The sequence below is a fragment of the Bos indicus genome, chromosome 9 (assembly GCF_029378745.1).
Source record: "Bos indicus isolate NIAB-ARS_2022 breed Sahiwal x Tharparkar chromosome 9, NIAB-ARS_B.indTharparkar_mat_pri_1.0, whole genome shotgun sequence".
In the NCBI taxonomy this organism is placed as follows: Eukaryota; Metazoa; Chordata; class Mammalia; order Artiodactyla; family Bovidae; genus Bos; species Bos indicus.
Window position 1 is genome coordinate 92,183,605 of NC_091768.1, and position 21,238 is coordinate 92,204,842.

Sequence of the window (21,238 nt, forward strand, 5' to 3'; positions counted from 1 at the left end):
CTCTGGCTATCCCACAGCGGGGATTTTAAAGCTCCCAGGCTCTTGCCTGGGGTGGATACCCTGTTGTCCACAGCGTCGACCTTGGTAACTCACCCTCCTTCCCTGTTCCACTCTCCCTGCTCCCTCTCATTCCTTCTTTCCGAGTGACCTCCATGATGACCCAGCTCAAGTCCTGCTCTTAGGCTCTGTTTCAGAAACACCAAACTAAGATAGTGGCAAGACTTGTTAGTCTCTGCCTGCCTTTGAGTTTAGAGTGAAGTACAAGAGAGATACCTTGATTAATCATACATTGATTAATCATGTAAGTAAAAATATACTATCTCAACTGTAGAACGTTCTTTGAGGAACAAAGTATTTAATTCGTTGCAAGGTGGGCCTGACCTAGCCTTGAGGATCAGGAAAGGTAGTAATTAGGCTGGGTGTGGAGTTGGGAATAGGAAAGATCCCCCACTTCAAGCAAGGAGTGGGGTGTGCAAAGGCCTGAGGTAGGAGGCAGTGTGCTGCAGTGTCAGGAGTGAGGGGGTGAGGGTCACCCTTGTAAGCCGTTGCAGAGCCTAATGAGGATCTTGGTTTTCATCCAAGAGCAGGGGGAAGACTCCAAAGGGGTTTTAAAGGTAGATTCAGGGAAGCTAGTGGGGAGGCTGTTGCATTAGCCTAGGAGAGAGTTTTGGTGTTGTGGACTGAATGGCAGCAGAGGAGATGGAGGGAGGTGGAAGCACTGGGAAAATACTGAGGAGGAGCCATCAGCAGGCCTTGGAGGGGAGCAGTGGGTGAAGGAGTATTGAGCTCTGATTGCCTGGTGGAAGTGGCAGGTAGACTTTCTGGAGCTTGGAAGACGGGTCTGTGTTGGGTGCTTAATATACACTGACCATCTAATCATCTCAGCCCTGAGGTAGGAAATCTCAGTCCTGATTAAGAAAGTGGGGGAGGCAAGATGTGAATCCAGGACTGCCCTTCCTTGGAGAGCACTGTTCTCTTCTTCTGACTTCGCAGTTGCAAGCTACTCTATTTTGGTTCCATTTTCCCCTTTAGGAAATTTTGTGAGTGAGAAGAATCTGCCTAGTATCTTACCATCCTTTATAGCCACTTTATAGCTATTAGTAAACATTATAGCCTGATTTTCTATTGTTTGATTCAAGTTCAATCAGAGAAGAACTAGAGCTCCATTCAGTTCAGTTCAGTCCACTTTAGTTGCTCAGTTGTGTCCAACTCTTTGCGACCCCATGAATTGCAGCACGCCAGGCCTCCCTGTTCATCATCATCTCCCAGAGTTCACTCAAACTCACGTCCACCGAGTTGGTGATGCCATCGAGCCATCTCATCCTCTGTCGTCCCCTTCTCCTCCTGCCCCCAATCCCTCCCAGCATCAGAGTCTTTTCCAGTGAGTCAACTCTTTGCATGAAGTGGCCAAAGTCCTGGAGTTTCAGCTTTAGCATCAGTCCTTCCAAAGAACACCCAGGGCTGATCTCCTTCAGAATGGACTGGTTGGATCTCCTTGCAGTCCAAGGGACTCTCAAGAGTCTTCTCCAACACCACAGTTCAAAAGCATCAATTCTTTGGTGCTCAGCTTTCTTCACAGTCCAACTCTCACATCCATACATGACTACTGGAAAAACCATAGCCTTGACTAGACGGACCTTTGTTGGCAAAGTAATGTCTCTGCTTTTCAATATGCTATCTAGGTTGTTCATGACTTGTGTCTCACTCTTTGTGACCTCATGGACTGTAGCATGCCAGGCTTCCCTGTCCATCAACTCCTGGAGGCTACTCAAACTCATGTCCATTGAGTCGGTGATGCCATCCAACCATCTTATCCTCTGTTGTCCCCTTCTCTTCCTGTCCTCAATCTTTCCCAGCATCAGAGTCTTTTCAAATGAGTTAGCACTTCTCATCAGCTTTCTTGATAGTCCGGCTCTCACATCCATACATGACTACTGGAAAAACAATAGCCTTGACTAGATGGACCTTTGGTCGGCAAACTAATGTCTCTGCTTTTTAATATGCTGTCTAGGTTGGTCATGGATTTTCATCCAAGGAATAAGCATCTTTTAATTTCATGGCTGCAATCACCATCTGCTGTGATCTTGGAACCCCCACCCCACCCCACCCCCCGCCAAAATAAAGTCAGCCACTGTTTCCACTGTTACCCCATCTATTTGCCATGAAGTGATGGGACTGGATGCCATGATTTTAGTTTTCTGAATGTTGAGCTTTAAGCCAACTTTTTCACTCTCCTCTTTCACTTTCATCAAGAGACTCTTTAGTTCTTCACTTTCTGCCATAAGGGTGGTGTCATCTGCATATCTGAGGCTATTGATATTTCTCCCGGAAACCTTGATTCCAGCTTGAGCTTCATCCAGCCCAGCGTTTCTCATGATGTACTCTGCATATGAGTTAAATAAGCAGGGTGACAGTATACAACCCATTTGTCCTCCTTTCCCAATTTGGAACCAGTCCATGTCCAGTTCTAACTGTTGCTTCTTGACCTGAATACAGATTTCTCAGGAGGCAGGTCAGATGGTCTGTTATAACCATCTCTTGAAGAATTTTCCAGTTTGTTGTGATCCACACTGTCAAAGGCTTTGGCATAGTCAATAAAGCAGAAGTAGATGCTCCATTCAGTGGAAGATGATAATGGCGCAGTTTGTGCCTTATGACCCAGCAATCCCACTGCTGGGCATACACACTGAGGAAACCAGAATTGAAAGAGACACGTGTACCCCAATGTTCATCACAGCACTGTTTATAATAGCCAGGACATGGAAGCAACCTAGATGTCCATCAGCAGATGAATGGATAAGAAAGCTGTGGTACATATACATAATGGAGTATTACTCAGCCATTAAAAAGAATACATTTGAATCAGTTTTAATGAGGTGAATGAAACTGGAGCCTATTATACAGAGTAAAGTAAGCCAGAAAGAAAAACACCAATACAGTATACTAACGCATATATATGGAATTTAGAAAGATGGTAACAATAACCCTGTATGTGAGACAGCAAAAGAGACAGTGATGTATAGAACAGTCTTTTGGACTCTGTGGGAGAGGGAGAGGGTGGGATGATTTGGGAGAATGGCATTGAAATATGTATAATATCATATATGGAACGAGTCGCCAGTCCAGGTTCGATGCACGATACTGGATGCTTGGGGCTAGTGCACTGGGACGACCCAGAGGGATGGTATGGGGAGGGAGGAGGGTTCAGGATGGGGAACACATGTATACCTGTGGTGGATTCATTTTGATATATGGCAAAACCAATACAATATTGTAAAGTTAAAGAAAATAAACAAAAAAACAGAAAAATAATGGCGCAGTTTGGGGGAAATAGTTATCAAAGATTATGTAAATTAGCATATATTTGCATATAATCTTTGTAACCACCTGTGCCTGTTTGAAGTTTAGACACAAAAAGAAAATAAGAAATGTACATAACAAAGAATTATGTTGTAAAAGCATAGAAAGAGATTGGCCTGTGTAGTTGTACACAGTAATTTTAGTATAGAAGAGACATCCTATTTTACATTAATCTTGTGTATAGCAGCTAAAATATATTAGAAAAATAAAACAAGTGCAGATGATTTGCTTTGTTATCGCTTCCCACTATGATTTAAGTAAAGAAAATTGAAACAACAGAGACATTGAAGAAATTGTCTTGCTGTTTTCTAACTGCCCTGTGAGTTCTGCCACCAATGTGTTGTCCGGAGTTTGCTGTTTGGACAGTTCTTTCTTAAGTTGAAATTTGGCTTACTGTAGTTCTTAAAAAAAAAAAAAAAAGCCTATAACCATGTAGTCAGTATTCATTGAAACGTGTTTCTGGTAAGCATATTCTTCCTGACTTGAAGGCAGTACCTCAGGAATTTCTTTAAGATGAGTTAAACAGGGAAATGATAAATAACAAAGGGCAAAAGGTCTTAAAAACACTAGGGCAAATTGATTGTCTTACTCTTTAAAGGGAAATTTATGTTGGGATGATGATGTCCTGAGGTGGGGGTGGAGACTCAGTTCCCAAGAAATCACCTTTATTCATTTGTCTTCACTATGAGCTTTGTGGTTCAGCTTGGCCTTTGAAACATATAAGAAATATTTTCTGAACGTGAGTTTATGTGCTATAGAAATGAATTGGGATGCCCTGGCTTTTCAGACAACTTGGGGACATATTTGCATCTAATCTTCAAAAAGATGGGGAGACTGTTGTGTCAGAAATAACTGGATGTATAGATGATAGGAAGAAAGTGGAAGCATTTCAGAATGGATTTATACCTTAGGACAGCTATCTGCTGGAACTTGACTGTTTGTTAGTTTGTTCATTCAGCAGATACTCTGTGTTCATGTCACTTTTTTTTTTTAAGTAAGTCAGAATCCAAGATTCTTTTTTCATTTAAAAACTTGTTTATTTTTGGCTGTGCTGGGTCTTCCTTGCTGGTTTTCTCTGGTTGTAGTGAGGGGGTGTGGGCTTCTGGTGGCTTCCCTTGTTTCAGAGCACAGACTCTTGGCACGTGGGCCTCAGCAGTTGCAGCGCGTGGGCTCAGTAGATGTGGTAGACAGGTTTAGATGCCCTGTGGCATGTGGGATCTTCCCAGACGTGGGATCGAACCCATGACCCTTGCATTGGCAGGAGGATTCTTATCCACTCGCCCACCAGGGAACCCCTCATGTAGTGTTCACCATGCCCTGTGTTAGGTGATGCTGTGGTAAGAACAGACAGCTCAGAGTTTGTGCCCTAGTAGAACAGATAGGCATATGAGCAAAGAATTTGTGTAGTGTGATAAGTGCTTAAACAGAGATTTGTACAATATGCAGTGATGCATCTGAAAGGAAAGATTTATTAGCCCTTGTCTGTGATGTTAGGGAAGACATCTCAGAAGAACCATGTAGGCTGATTTTGAGAATGAGAAATGTGCTGAACAGTCACAGGAGAGGGGAGCACTCTGGTTGCAGGAAAGGCGCTTAGGCATGGAGAATATAGGATGTCATGGGCCCTGAGGAGTCTGCATTGGCGACTGGCAGGACAGAAGCTGGAAGCAGCGGTTGAGTTTCGTGTGCCCAAAGAAGTTTGGGGTTTTTAATTGTAATGGATGAAGCGTCTCAGAATCTGATTTTTGCTTTAGAGTTTTCTTCTGACTACTGGAGAAGACATTTGTGGATGGAGGAGGCCTGGAGTATTCCTGTAGGAAACAGGAGGGTCATCTGGAGTATATATGAATGCAGAACATCAGAGAGGAAACACACATGGAAGAGACACGAGGGAAGCAAAGGGCTTACTGAGACCTGCATGTGCTAACTGAGGGAGGGGCCTGGCAAGCCTAGGGTGGCTGATGGGTTGCATCTGGTGAGACTGGCCTGCTGGAGGGGCTGTTACCTCAGCTTGGGCACCCAGACCCAGGTAACTTGGGTGCAGCGCAGGCCTGGAGCAATGAATAGCTGTTGTTTGGGTCATACTGAGTTTGAAATAGCACATCCAGTAAGTCCCTCAGTGTGTCTGGAGCTGAGACGAGCCATCTCTTCCATTTAAGCTGGAGAAGGAGACTCGGTGTTGATCCGTGAGAGCGGAAGCCATGACGTCATCAGAAAGAAGATCAAAGGTGAGGAGATGAAGACTCAGCCTGGGACTGAGGAACATCCAGGGAGGTGGGTGGAGGTGGAGGAGCTCAAGGAAAAGGCAGAGAATTGAAATTGAGCAGGGGAGTCAATACAGCAGAGGATGGAGGGTCCAGAAGTTTCTAACAGAGTGTTTCTTACAGATTCCGTGGTAAATGAACAAAATCCATATTCCCTATTAGGAACTAAACCTTTTTGATACCTCTCATAAGGTGATATTGGTTATGCCTAAAGTTTGTCACTAAAATTTAGAAGTTAAAGGACTTTAGAAAGACCCTGTAGTAGATTGTATTATCCGTTTTTGGTTCTACATGGTCCTTTTCCTATTTCCGATTGGCTCCTTTCATAGAAGGGCCTAAACTATAGCCAAGCCCCATTGTGTAACTGATAGTATACACGTTTCCATTCCAGTTCAGCTTCTGTAGCCACTCTGTGTACTTAAGCTGGATTCCCAAGAGCAAGAGGGTGAGGCTCAAGGCCACACCCAGTGTGGCACCTGAGGGAAAATTAGAATCGAAGGGTCGCTGGTCTCTGCCTGCAGTGAGCAGCCCTACCTCCCGATGATTAAAAGTCCATCATCAATTCCACCTCAAAGGTAACCTTTTCCCACCTGCGGTCAACGCCCTTGGCAGAATTCTGAATCTCCTCGCAGGGCATGTGTGGGAGTGCTTCCCAGCAAATACTCATCAGCACCTTTCATCTCCAGAGATGAAAGATTTTCAGACACCAGAAATCCCTGCCAAGTCCTTTGGGGCTAGTAGGTAGAAAACACAAAGTGATTTTGGACAGAGGAAGAGACTTATGTTTTTCCCAAAGCAACTTGTTAGTTGATCCACCTAGAACCAAAATACTAATTTAAGTGTCTGAAAGACGACCCACTGCAGGTGCCACCCTGTATGGAGGAAACCATCAAGACACCAGGTCCTATGCAGATCTTATTCCTTCATGTCCCATCAGCAACTGATACTATTATCGACTCTCTGATGTGGATAGAAGGGTTCTAACTGGAAGACAATGCCTAATGATAGACTTAGTCATGAGCTCCTCTCTATAACAGAGTTAATTTACTTCTGAAGTTAGTCTTTTGTAAAATAGTTAATGTACCATGACTGTATAGCATCTGGAAAAGGTTTAAGCATATCTGGCTCAGCAGACATGAGTTTGAGCAAACCCCGGGAGATGGTGAAGGACAGGGAAGCCTGGCGTGCTGCAGTCTATGGGGTTGCAAAGAGTTGGACACAACTTAGCGACTAAACAACAACAAAAAATCTTAAACGTTGAGTCTGTTGATATGTTTTATTTAATTTTTTTTCCAAAGTATTACCAATACATCTTTTTAGAATTTTTACATTTTTATTGAAATGTCGATTTACAATGTTGTGTTTCAGATGTACATCAAAATTATTCAGTTATACATATATATATGTATCTACTTTTTAAATTCTTTTCCATTATAGGTTATTATGAGATATTGAGTGTAGTTCCGTGTGCTACACAGTAGGCTCTTGTTGGTATGATACACCTTTTCTTGTATGTTAAGTGCTTCCGAAGGGACTAAGGAGTTGGTGATAGGAAGCCTGGCGTACTGCAGTCCATGGGGTGGCAAAGAGTTGAACACGACTGAGTGACTGAACTGAAGGGACTAAGACTGTTACTGCTTAAACTGTGATTGATGTACTTTTCTATCTTGAGGACTGATCCCAGGGCTGGTTAAAATGTTATTCCAATCTTAGAGGATTGTCAGTAGAGCTGGAGATGGATCCCCAGTGTCCATCTCATGAGCAGGGCCTTGGGGAGTGGAGGATGGAGTGGGTATCTGGTAAAATGACAGAGATGCTTTGGATCTCAGCAGTCTAGACAGGGATGCTAGAACAGCCGCAGCTCTGGATGCGGACAGCAGGGTGCCTGCAGGATATGGAGCAGAGCACACAGGCTCGGGGATGTGATTCCAGCTCCTCCCAGATTGCCCTCTGCTCCTACTGTGGGGAGGGAAGGAGTGGTGCCTGCAGGAAATGGAGCAGAGCACAGGCTCGGGGATGTGATTCCAGCTCCTCCCAGATTGCCCTGTGCTCCTACTGTGGGGAGGGAAGGAGTGGAAGGTAGTAAGGCAAGACTGAGTTGATAAAGAACCTTCTGGGTTATTTATACAGAAGATTTTCAAGAGCATGCTTACTGCATTAGAAATATTTTTTAACGATGTCAAGGCCTGTTATAGCAACAAGATGAGACGTAAGCTAAATAGAATATTGGCTTTTTTGTGTCACTACATTAGAACTAAAAAAAAAAAAAAAAATCCAGCAACCAACTGTTGAAGAAAACTTTCATCTTTGTCTTTGTCTTTTTGTTTCCTTGGGAGTTGAGACTGTAATGACTCTACCTCTTCTTTCCTTTCCTAATGTCAGTTGGGGTCCCTAGGGTTTCACCTGAAGTGAGAACAAGACTTGATAATGGAATTCATCATAAAATGCTGGTGAAGGAGAGAATACAGATAATAGTGGGGCCAGGAGAGGCAGGACACCTGAGGCATTAGAAGTGAGGTGGAGAGCAAGGCTGGGCGGCAGCCAGCAGTTTAGGTTCCAGCCAGAAGGAGGTATGTTTTAAAAAAATTTATTCTGGACGGTGCCCAGTCTGTGTTGCTTTGTGTGGGCTATCTCTAGTTGCGGTGCCCAGCCTTCTCTCTGCGGTTGGCTTTTCTTGTTGTGGAGCCCAGGCTTCGAAGCTTGGGCTCAGTAGTTGTGACACAAGGGCTTAGTCGCCCTGAGGCGTGTGGGATCTTCCTGGACCAGGAATTGAACCCGTGTCCCTTGTGTTGGCAGGCAGATTCTTAGCCACTGGACCACCACAGAAGTCTTGGAAGGAGTTATTCATTGTAGTTGGGTTGAGTTTTGAGGCCTGGGCAGTGGCATTCCTATGGGTGGTCTAAGAGGTAGAAGGGGAATGGAACATTCATTATGGGCCCTGAAATTTTGATTCAAATTATATTCCTAGACTGTGTCCCTGTAAATGTGTTTCACATGGTGAAAACCCGTACATGTGTATGTCATCATCCTCTGTCCAACCCTCCCCACGTATAGCCCTCTTCTAATTGACATTTTCGTTGTTCATCCACATGAAAAGAACAGGTAATAAAATACCTGTGGGAAATAATGTTGCTGATTCCATGCTGAAGTAATTATAATTAAATGTCTGCAGTACCTCCAGTCTAAGGAAATTCTGTGATTATGGTTGTTCAGGGATGTACAGATAGTTTAGAGCTGATAACTGTAATTTGTTGCTAATTGGACTCTGATTCGGTCCTGGGAGAGAAGGTGGAGCTTGATTGCTGGATGGTTGGCCATAGAAGAGCAAAATTAGGAGAAGAGCATAGCTACGCCCTCAGTCACATCCACCTGCTGAGAATTTGAAATTCATATCCTTTCCCCAAATCCTTGTTATCTTGCATACCCAGAATTCACATTTAATAAATTTGCCATAATTTATGCTCATTTCTCAACAATCCCCATAGATTATTGTACATTGGGCCCGAAGGACCAGAAGGTGATTATTCTATAAACTCCGAATGTGTGCTGAGCCCCTTTCGTGGTGATGGATAATTATTTCTAAAGAAGAGAAGCCCTGTAGGGCTCAGTCTTGCACTAAACTCAGACACAGACCTGCAATTACCTGCCTGTTCAGAGGCTGCCTTGCTGGTCTGGGGTTGGAGAAGGCCTCTCTGCCCTAATTATTTACTCTTGATTTTAGAACATTGTGAAAATAGTTTCAGAATATTACCATTGATATTGAAACACAATAATCACCAAGTCAAATTGTGCCAGTTTCTTAATTGACATTTTCCTTTTGATTTTTAATTTACCCACTTACTCAGTTCCTGGAGAGAGACTTCTTTTTAAATGTTTTACAGTATTTGTTAGTAACGGACATTGAGGCCTGGCCTTGGTATTACTGAGTCATCTCGCTAGCCTTGTGCTTGGTAAAAATAATTCAAAGTTTTTTTTTATTCACGCTGCTCCCTTGGACAAGTCTACATTTCTTTCTGTATCCTAGAAACTGGGACAAGAAGAATTAACATCTAATATTTAACATTTATTGACTTGGACTAAGCCCCGTGTCAGGTAATTGAAAGATGTACTTTCTTATTGCTTTTGCAACAGTCCCGGGAGGTGGGATCATCACCTCCATCTTGCATGGAGGGGAATCACATATGGAGAGGTCGATAAATGACCCCAAGTCAGGGATTACGGAGGGGTTTGCTCCTGACTCCAGCCTTCTTGTGAATGAACGCTCTTGTATTTGACAAACACTTTAGGATTTCCCTGTGAATTTTCGTCATCATGTGCTACAGTTACTGCTTGTTCCACACTGGTGGATGGTGCTGGGCTAGTGCCGGTGGGTGGCTGGCTTGTGACGTCTGCTGCTGTCTCATCACGAAAGGGCAGGTGGCAGCCTGGACTTGGAGGAGCTCCATGCTCACCTGCCTGTCTGTCCACCTTCACTCCATGCTATGCTTCATCACACTGGATGCTGCTCTGTGTCTTGTGTCTCCGGCCTCCTGGTTTCTCTGTCCTTCATCTGTGCTGTCGTCCTTATAACAGTGCAGGGCCTCCCTGGTTCCACGTCCAAGTCAGACAGTCCTTGAAGTCCGGGTCCCTAGGCAAGGCTGTCTTGCTCTACGCAGCCTGGTGTCATGTCCTTCTTGTCCGAGCTGCTCCCCAGTGGTATCTGGTGATGCTCTGGGGGGTGTCACCCCTGGATGGTCTTCCTTGATCCCCACCTGCTCTCATCTGGGGATGCAGGGTCCGCTGTTATCTTTGAAAACAGATGCTCTGCAACCTCCAAACATTTTTAAAAAGGTCTGTAGTTTCTCTTGTAGAGGTTAATGTTTTTGGTTTTTTTCCTTTTTTTTGGTTTTGTTTTACGTGTGCTTGTTTGCTTCTCCTTTTAAGCTGGACTCCAACTCTTTCTTCCTCTAGTTTGGCTTGCTGATCTGAGTGGCTTTGCTTCTGAGAATGCCTGTTTTGGATAGATTTAATGGATTTTGGTTTTCTTTGGTGATTTTTCCTTTACTTTTTAAACCAAAGGAAGTTTCTGGCATTCTTCACAGTGTCGTCTTGCTCCCATCCCAGATGGGCAGGTTATCCTGCCCCTTTATATGATGTATGAGGGCTTTGCTGTCCTTTCTCCCCTACTAACTCTAGGCCCTTGGATAGGTGGTGCTGGGTCTGATTCATCTTTGGTTCATTCATGGCACCCTGAATCACACTTTGCGGCTATTGGGACTTAACTGTTACTGAAGGTGAATGAGTTCTTTGTCAGCTACAGTCGGTCCATCCACAATCATCCAGATGGCCTCCACTCCACACTGTGTTAAGTTCCTTTTGTACGAGGTGGTTGCCTGACTGTCTCTAGGTGCCTATGACACCTAGGGTTGTGTCATAAAGGGGGTGTGAGCCCACCCTGATGCTGAATGTAATTTGTGATGCACAGATGCCGTGGTTTTGGGGGGTGATTAGGGCTTCCCTGATAGCTCAGTTGGTAAAGAATCTGCCTGCAATGTGGGAGACCTGGGTTCGATCCCTGGGTTGGGAAGATCCCCTAGAGAAGGGAAAGGCTACCCACTCCAGTATTCTGGCCTGGAGAATTCCATGGCCTTACCATGGGGTCACAAAGAGTTGGACACGACTAAGCGACTTTTTCACTTTCAGGGCCTGTTACCTTGCAGTTATCTCTTGAAGAAAGTCGCTCTCCACGTGACCGTCAGGCAACTGGATGAAGGTCATCACTTCGTCTAGAAGCCAAAATCCAGTGATGGCTCTAAGACAACGGTGCTAAATCAGTTTCTGTTGCCTTAGCAACAAGTGGGCTGGGATGCTTGGTAGCGTCTTCTCATGAGCCACCCCTGTGGGCTTCCGTAGCATCTGCCCCTCTGGACCATGATCGTCTCTACACTGAGTGGTGGCTGGTGGCCTGTTTGTTCACAGGCTGGTGAGACTGTCTGTAGGCTTTCGATCACCATCGTACTCCCGACACTTAGCGTGGTACCTCGAACACAAGTGCTGTTCATCAGATACTTCCTGAATTGAATTAACTTAATAAAGGTCTTGCACATAGGCATTCAAGGTATAATGTGCCAACTTTTGCATCCTTGGGTTTTGTCCCTGGAAACATGAACTTTGTGGGAATCCCGGGGAACACTTATTCTAACCAGGGACCAGATTGGCTGACAGGGTCACCACCCTGGGGAATACAGTGACCCCAGAGGGATATGCCTTGTCCTTCTTCTAGCTGCTTTTTGGTTTTGTTTGTTTGTTTTTGGTGTTTCACATGAGCTGTTTTATAAATAACAAGGGACTTGCGGTGACTTGGTGCATGGTAAGCGCTGTGCTCCGTGGGTGCAGAAGTCTGCCATTTGAGGAAGACTGACTGAAACTTCCATTTTCAATGTAATCAGCCATCCCTTTGTCAGGAGGATGGATTCTCTAACAAGCTATAGCCCCTGGGCGGCGGTACCTGCTGCTTTTGTTAAGGGCGGCATTCGACTGCATGGGTTCTCTGTGTGGGAACAGTTGTTCATGTCAGTGTGAGAAACTGGTGACAACTGTCACTTAGTGAAGGTCTCCAGCACACCCCTCCTCCCGCCTTGGAGTGGGAGTCACACAGGGGTTTTGTTCATTATGGCTCTGAAGTCTCTGTGGGCCCAAGAGACACAGGTCAGAAATAATTCCCCTGTGACGGACATGCTGCTGGGCTCGGCCAGGGTCACACGAGGAGTTCACGGAGACAGGAGTTCCCTTCACTCCAGGACCCTTTCTGCCTCTTGGGAAACCTCCCATGGGCTGTATTGTTTTAGCACAAACGCCAGGCAGAGACTGATTCGATAAGCTGCCTCGCTGATAGATAGCAAGGCCAAAGGAAACCCGGAAACTTGCAGACGTGAGTGTAGTCAGAGAGATGGTGGTTACAAAGCGGATTTAATTTGAAGAAGTCATGAGTTTTTCAGCGGGGGACTTCTCTAGGGGTCTAGTGATTAAGAATCCACCTACCAGTGCAGGGGCCACAGGTTTGATCAGTAGCCTGGGAAGATCCCACGTGCTGCGGAGCCCATGCACCGCAACTGTTGAGCCCACACTCCACAACAAGAGAAGCTGCCACTCGAGAAGCCCACACACCGCAATAAGAGAGTAGCCCCCGATCGCTGCAACTAGAGAGAGATCTCGTGCAGCAACAAAGACCCAACACAGCCAAACATAAATGAATAAAATTATATATATAATAAATATTAATATGCATGCACGCATGCTAAGTCACTTCAGTTGTGTCCGACTCTGTGCTACCCCATAGATGGCAGCCCACCAGGCTCCTCTGTCCATGGGATTCTCCAGGCAAGAATCCTGGAGTGGGTTGCCATTTCCTTCTCCAAATATAAATATATAAAGGAAATTTCTCAGCAAGAAATGTACTCTTCTTACCAAGCTGGGCAGCAGGCAGCCTATTCCCAGGGCATGGTGAAGTAGTCATCTCTTTCTTCCCCAGCACTTTCTCCTTGCCCTGGTTGGCCCAGCAGTGAAAGTTTTATAAACACTGGGCACTGTGCACTTAGGCCAGGGCTTGACCACAGACTTCTCGATTGATGAATGCTGTAGCCATTCTTTAGATGTGGGCCCCTCCCTTTTTTTTTTTTTTTTTTAACTGATACAGCTGAAGGTTCAACTACATTCAGCTTCTAGGGAAGGCATGAGGCCAGCTTTTCATCATAAAATTCAAGAGAGAAAAGTGTAAGCCATATTCATTTAAATTAAAATGATGTCATGGTGGCAAGCAGGCAGCTCAGGGACTCTAGGATAGCAGGATTTCATGCTGAAAGAGCGTGAGTGGATCTGCTGATGGACAGTTCTGTCCACACAGGCTGCCTACGTTTGGTCATCGGTAATTAGCATACTGTGTGTAACTAATAATATAGAATCACTAGAGTTTTATGGTAGGTGTGATCTACCCAGCAGTGCCTAGAATCGCACAGACTACACACAGCACCTCTCAGACCTTTCTGGAGTTGCAGGAGATTGTGATACCTGTCCCATTGTTGACTCATCTGAAAACATGACACTCACGGGCAGCTGAATCCAGTCTACGCTGTTGAGAGCTTATCCACTTATCGAAGGTAGTTGAGGTCCACCCAGCTAAATCAAAGTGAACTGTTCGTGTGGCCCTGGAATTCGTACAGAAAGGGAAAAAGGTCAGGCGGGGACCCTGGGATCGAAGGAAGAGTGCTTTGGTGACCGCTGGTTTGTCACTGTGACAAAACCAGTGTCGTCCGTTCTGGGACCAGAACTGAGGCAGTTGTTTGGGGATCTGAGCTCTTGTCCAAGTTCCTTCCCATGCTCTGAGTGACAGGTCTGATTTATCCTTTCTAGGCCTCTCTTTCTTCCATCTGCAAAGTGAACAGAGTTTAAACTGATGTACTCTGAATTTAAGCATCCTATAATCCTGCCTTAAATCATTTCAATCCAAAATGATTAGTAATTAATCAGGATATAAAGAGAAACAGAACCAACAGGCTTCATTTGCTGTGTGTGTGTGTGTTTAGTTGCTCAGTCGTGTCCGATTCTTTGCGACCCCGTGGACTATAGCCCACCAGGGATTTTTCAGGCAAGAATACTGAAGCAGGTTGCCATTTCCTGCTCTGGGGGATCTTCTGACACAGGGATTGAATCTGTGTCTCTTCAGGAGTGAAAAATCTGATCAAGAGATTTGAAGTTCTGTACTTCTGTTCCTCAGTCTGTCCAGATGTTACCAGATCACAGACCCTGGGCTCAGGGTTTTGACTCTGGGAGAAGGGCTGCTTTATTTGGAGCACTTTAATCTCTCTGGTTGTCTTACTGTGACTGGTGCAGGCCTGTAGGATTTGGTTTCAGCATGTCCTTCTGTAAGTGATGAATACTGTTACTACTGTGACAATGTTAACGATTCTCATGCTGACACCACCAGTGGATGCTAGAATTCACAGTGTGATTTTCGAGCCTGCTGCTGCTCTGATGAAGCACCCATCTCTCTCTCTCTCTCTCTCTCTCTCATAGATATATACATATATGTATCAGTTCAGTTCATTTGCTCAGTCATGTCCAACTCTTTGAAACCCCATAGACTGTAGCATGCCAGGCTTCCTGTCCATCACCAACTCCTGGAGCTTGCTCAAACTCAATGTCCATAGAGTTGGTGATGCCATCCAACCATCTCATCCTCTTTCGTCCCCTTCTCCTCCTGCCCTCAATCTTTCCCAGCATCAGAGTCTTTTCCAATGGGTCAGTTCTTCGCATCAGGTGGCCAAAGTATTGGAGTTTCAGCTTCAGCATCAGTCCTTCCAATGAACACCCAGGACTGATCTCCTTTAGGATGGACTGGTTGGATCTCCTTGCAGTCCAAGGGACTCTCAAGGGTCTTCTCCAACACCGCAGTTCAAAAGCATCAATTCTTCTGTGCTCAGCTTTCTTTATAGTCCAACTCTCACATCCATAAGTATACACACACACACACACACACACACACACACACACACACACATATATACACACACCTTTATGTCAATTTTAAGGAATTGTTTCACCCGATTGGGAGAGTTGGCAAGTCTGAAATCCACAGGGCAGGCCAACTGTCTGGAATTTTAGGCAAAAATTGATGTTGCAGCCATGGGTCCAAAGTTCAGCATGACAGGAGCCCGGAAACCCAGGCTGGGTTTCCATGTTGCAGTTTGGAGGCAAAATTCCTTCTTCAGGAAACCCCTGTCTTTGCTTTAACACATTCAACTGATTGGCTGAGGCCCTCCCACCTTATGGAAGATAATCTGTTTTACTCAAAGTCTGTTGATTTCCGTGTTGATTCCACCTAAAAAATGACCTTTACAGCAACGTCTAGACTGATATTTGAACAGACATCTGGGTACCATAGCCTAGTTGAGCGGACCCATACTGTTAACTATTACAGAAGTCAAACTGTAAACTTTTTATTTGTAATCTCAGTCATGGCTATGAACTAGAAAAAAACACTAGTCTGAAATTAAATCATGTTGTCTTAGTATAATGTGTCAGTTCTTGCATTGAACCATTCGTTGGGTGTTATTAAGCACCCATGTGTAAGGCACTGTGCTTTAGAGCAGGAAAACAAAGACAAGCCCTTTACTTTCAAAGCAGTCAGTATCTACTCCAGAGGACAGACAGACGAAAAAAGAGATGATTGCAACGTGGTTGTCTGTACTAGAGCAGTGAGGTGAGGTAGGGGGTGGTCTTGGCAGGAGAAAGGTAGATCAGGGAAGGCTCCGTGGAAGAGGAGACACTTAAGCTCGATCTTGAGGGGTAATTCCGAGTTCTCCAGGGAGACATTCCCAGCAGGACACAATGTATGCAAAGGTGTAGGCAGTAAAAGGCTATCACACTCATGAAATGGCCAAGTATTCAGAATGTTTGGAGACTTCTGTCACATAGTAGGTGCTTGAGACTCAGTATCTGTTGTTATCATCGAAAAAAATTAAGGTGTGGCAGGTGTTATATTTTATAGTTTCCTGGTTAGGAAATAACCATCACTATCAGGCCATCAGTAAGGTATGATGATTCTCGGCCTTTAAAAATTGTCAGTATAATGTATTTAGATGGAGTCTATCAAAACTTGTTTAATTTTCCATTCTACCTAAAAATATTTTCTTGTCCAAACTGGATTAATTACAAAGAGAATTAGAAGTTTATGTCTAGGATTTATCTTATAAGGTAGGGACTCTAGACCAAGTCTATTGTTTAGGTTTCTAAGATTTTTCTCTGAACCAGTGATGTCACCTTGAGCGAATCAGTCTACTTCTTCAAGCTTTAAATTCTCCTCTTTAGAGAAGGGAGTTGGGCTGGTTTTTAAAGGTCCGCCATAGGCAATTCTATGATCTCTAAAAGGAAATTGTTATCTCCACTGTGCCTGGTTATACAGGCGTATTTCTGCAGCATAAATCGTTGATAACCACACCTTTCTCAATAGTTACTGGTTGCAATGCAAGTCTCACCACTTTGAATATTACACATTTTTCAACCACTTTATTAAGTATTTTCTCTGTGTGTATGTAGAATAACCCTGCAAAGTAGATATCATTTCCATTTTATGGTTGAAGAAAACAGAGGCTCAGACAACTTTAATAATGTCACTCAGGTGGTCATGGGGAAGTTAGGGGTTGAACTCTTACCCTTTGGCACCAAAGTCTGCATTCTTTATCAAGGATTGTGAACTGTGAGCCGTGGTATACGGTTATTACTATAAGAGAGTGTCTTGTGTATATAGCAGGGGTGAAATGATGTTTTGTAAAAAGACAAGTCTCCACCTGAAACTTACAATGTTGTAAATCAACTATAGGTCATTAAAAAAAAAAAGTCTCATTCTCTGAAAGCCATCTGTGCAACATTTTAAATGGTGAAAGAAAAGAGGTACTTTTTGGTATGTTGACCAACAGGGCCATGAGTTCTAATGTCACTGTGCAGCATTTCAACCATAGGAAGAAAATACTATTTCCATTATAGGAGAAGAGCCAGAAGCCACCTGCTGAATAAGTAACAAAACTCTGATCCTTTGACTCCATGCCCTTGCATGCAGCTTCTGCCCACAGTCCATGATAATTCCTCTAGACAACTGCTGCTTCTTGGGGTCTTGGCTACTCCCTCTGTCTGGGGGATCATTTCACTAACTTTGAAACAGCATTCAGGTCTCAACTTAGTTGCCGTCTTGAAAGGCCATTTCTTGGTCTTCCAGTTTACATTAGACACTTGTCCCTCACAAGCTCGTCATCCTGTTTTATGTCTCTGTTACTCTAGGATATTTTTCCTTGTTTATTTACCTGTTTGTTTGACTGATTCCTCCCATCTGAGTAAAGCTCAGTGAGAGCAGAGACTTTTGCTCTTCTTTACTGCTCTAGCCTCAGCATGTGGAGTAGCGGCCTATTCTGTCTCTTTAACCATCCATCCAACCATCTCCCCTCACTTCTCTTCCTCCCTCCTTCCTTCCCCACTTTTCCCCTCCCTCCATATATCTGTCTATAAAATGGTTTGGCTTTATATTTATAGGATGAAGCAGTATAGCTGCTTCTCCAATTAGAATGTGGGAAGACCCTCACATTTCCTTTATAGTTAACCACTTAATAGCTGGGGCTTCCCTGGTGGCTCAGTAGTAAAGAATCAAGAATCTGCCTGAAATGCAGGAGACATGGGTTCGATCCCTGGTTTGGGAAGATTCCCTGGAGGAGGGAATAGCAACCCACTCTAGTATTGCTTGGAGAATCTCATGGACAGAAAAGCCTGGCAGGCTACAGGTCATAGGGTCACCAAGAGTTGGATACAACCGAAGCAACGGAGCACACACACACTTAATACTTGTGTTTTTCTCAGATGCTCCCTTTTTGTATTAAGTCCAAGATAGGGCAGAATGCTGAGAAATTGAGCTTTAGTTATAAAACTCTGATTTTTGAAAACTTGTTTCTCACCACCTATTTTTTTGTTTTGCTTTGTTTATCTTGCCAGGGTTCTGTGCCTGAATTACAAAGACAGCTCTTCAGCCAGCTCATTCCAGATGAATGAATGATTACGTGAAGTGTGGTCTACACTTCCTCTGGGGGTAAGTTCAAGGCCCTTGTACATCTCGAGAGCGATAAGGTCTGGTGGTGTTTATGTGCCTGTTTCCCATGTCGCTCTATTAACTGCTCTTTGTGTGCAGACCTGAGCAGGGAAAGCTGGTGTGCATTCCTTTAGTGGCTGGTGGCCAAGGTTTCTGCAAGCAGCGGGCACCAAATCTGAGTGGCTTTTTACAAATGCCCCTTAATTTGATGTGCTGACTGATCCTGTCTCTGTGGAAAAGCGTATGTCCATCTTTGCTGAGAGTTTAGGTAGAGAAGCTGAAGTCAGGGAAGTCTGAACTCCAAACCAACTAGGACCTCCTGCTGAAGAACAGATTGTGCATGCTAAGTAGCCTCAGTCATGTCCGACTCTTTGCAATACTATAGGCTGTAGCCCACCAGACTCCTCTGTCCATGGGATTCTCCAGGCAAGAATACTGAGTGGGTTGCCATGATTTTCCAACTGAGGGATCAAATCCATGTCTCTTACCTCTCCTACACTGGCAGGCAGGTTCTTTACCACTAGGACCACCTGGGAAGCCCTGAGAGCAGACTAGAGAGTATCATTTCTCATGGCAGTTGTAAGATCTGGACAGCTCAGAGGACTTGGGCACTGGGAAGCCACCGAGGAGAGGTCAGGTCTTACCCCCGGTGTTGAGGCTGTTTTCGTTCTGACTGGTGCATCTTACTAGTTGGTGTATTGGTTGTTGCAGGGTAAATGTTACAGCGGGAAATCTGAGCAGTTCCCAAAGCCCTGTTTGGAATGATTGCAGGTAGTTCCTTGGAAAGGTGTGCAGTGTCTGCAGTTCATGCTTGTTTTGGTAAAACACACACACAGGCAAAGCTCCCCAGGCTGAAGTCTGTCTCATCTCTCCTGGGCCCCTTTGTGCCTTGTGGGTCTCAACTCAGGGTGCTGCCTCCAGAGACTGTCCCCGAGCACCCAATATGTGGTGGCCACCCAGCCACCTGCTAAACTATTACTTTTTTATTTACTTTTATATTTACTGAAATGTTTTTTAAATTGAAGGGGGCTTCCCAGGTGGCTCAGTGGTAAAGAATCCGCCTGCCAAAGCAGGAGACGCGGGTTCGATCTGTGGGTCAGGATGTGTATGAACATGCTTAATCACCATCACTCCATGAGAAAAATGTTTTTCTTATTCCCATCTTACAGAAGAAACTGACCCAGGAAAGGTCAAAGGCAGGATTCAAAAGCTTAGGCCATGTCACTCCCCCAAAATCTAAACTTTAGGCTTTTCAAACAGGTGTCTTTCAGTCCTGGCTTTTGAACTTCGTGGAAACATAAGTGAAACACCCCTCCGAGGCTAAGTGGATATTCCTTCTGAATATTCTAATGTAGATGACACAAAGGCTGGTCAATACAAAGGTTACCAGCTGCTATTAAAATGTGTACCTTTAGTGTGTGCTGTATTTGTAAATAAACCCAGAAATGTTAGAAAACTTCCTGCTTGCAGGGAACATAGTGTAAAACGTGATAATTCTACGAAGGAGCATTTCACATTTTTAAAACAGTAAGAAGCAAATTGAATCTTCAAAATCTCCTCCAGAGCACAAATTTCTCACCATATGACACTAACTGTGCCTCTGGTGTCCTAGGCAAGTTGGTCGTGCAGACGGATGCCCCTCGAGACCTAGGATTTAGCCTTCCCAAGTCAGGGAGTCGGGACTGTTGCTTATGTGAAATTGTCTTCTTTGTGGTTTATCATTTACATCCAATATTGCAAAGTGGGGGGGCTTCTGGCTGGTTCTGGGCTGTGGATAAGCTCTGGTTGGCCTGCAAAATATGTCCCTGACAAGTATTTTCAGGTTATGTAAGTTAGCTGCTGACCTGTAAAAAGTGGAAAAATTTACATGAAAGCAGCATTTTCAGTGTTTCTTGAAAAGGAGTTTCGGCTGGCGCATCCCCAGGCTTCTGCATTCCCAGATGGCAGTGATGAGCTGGCCCTTCGGGATGGGTTGTCATGGGCCAGATGGCCACAGTCCCCGCTGCTGTGCACAGTCCCGAGGCACTGAGTGTCAATTGCCATTTTTCATTGACTTAAGTAGTTTTATTTCTAGTAGAACTGGGAGCAAAGTGAAAAAAGTGCAATCTACTTCTGTATCTGTAATGGAAAAATAGAAGATGTTTCTGGAGAGTTCCTTTTTTTTTTGGCCACACCTTGCAACATGTGGGATCTTAGTTCCCCAACCAGAGATCAAACCCGTGCCCTCTGAGTTGGAAGCAAAGTCTTAACCACTGGATGGCCAGGGAAGTTCCTAGAGCTTCTTATTTTAAGGAAAATAGAACAGAGCATTTGTGTGTGTGTGCTGAAGGATACTTGTACACATTTCATTTGCTGACAAATGGTTTCTGTTTCTTAAGAATGTAGCTCCCAGTCCTGCTTCACTCATACGTTTCAAACAGCCCTGTTAGGAGACTGATCCGTCCTCTGGACGGTAAAAAATTTCCTTCTGCATTCAGACACCATTCTTTTGCTTCATTTTAGGTCCTTTCTTTCGGCAGCAAATTCTCCCTCACCTTCCTTGAGCTCAGTTCTTGGGCCTCCTGGCTGGTGGACTGGGAACCGTCTATACACGCGTGGGGACTCGGGAAGTAGGTTCCATCCTGCCTTCGCCCCTGGGGCCCCAACGTTTCCCAGACTTCGTGGCACCAGAGAGGGCCTGTGGCCTCTTTTACTCTGAGTGGGGTGACGCAGACTGAAGCCTTTAGGACTGTCTTCCATGTGCATTTGATTTTTAGCGAAAAACATAATCTGGTGTTGTCCATCTGTTCTGTTTTACACGGTGGCTCTGGCTTCATTGTGAAGATGGTCTAAAAGGAGGGGGAGAGCCGGGAAGAACCGTGAACCTGACTGCTGCTGTTTGTAGGGTGACTGGGTAGAAGGGGGGTGTAGAATGCGTGTGCGGATAATGATGGAAAGGCTGAACTTAATTAGTGGAAGTTTTAGGATGACTCATCTGAAGTCCGGGGAAGGAGTTCTCATCTATCAA

General features: G+C 44.7%; 1 protein-coding gene across 5 annotated transcripts in view; it reads left to right on the plus strand.

Annotated features, from left to right (window-relative positions):
* TIAM2 (TIAM Rac1 associated GEF 2) overlaps positions 1–21,238 on the plus strand; it is a 236,290-nt gene that overhangs the window by 70,708 nt on the left and 144,344 nt on the right. For 3 of the 5 annotated variants that reach the window (XM_070796428.1, XM_019967625.2, XM_019967622.2), the window contains exon 2: positions 18,138–18,231. The gene's annotated coding sequence lies outside the window, so the exon portion shown is untranslated. Of the gene's footprint in view, positions 1–4,925; positions 5,589–18,137; positions 18,232–21,238 lie in introns of those variants that run through there. The other 2 variants (XM_070796426.1, XM_019967623.2) reach the window with 2 other exon arrangements.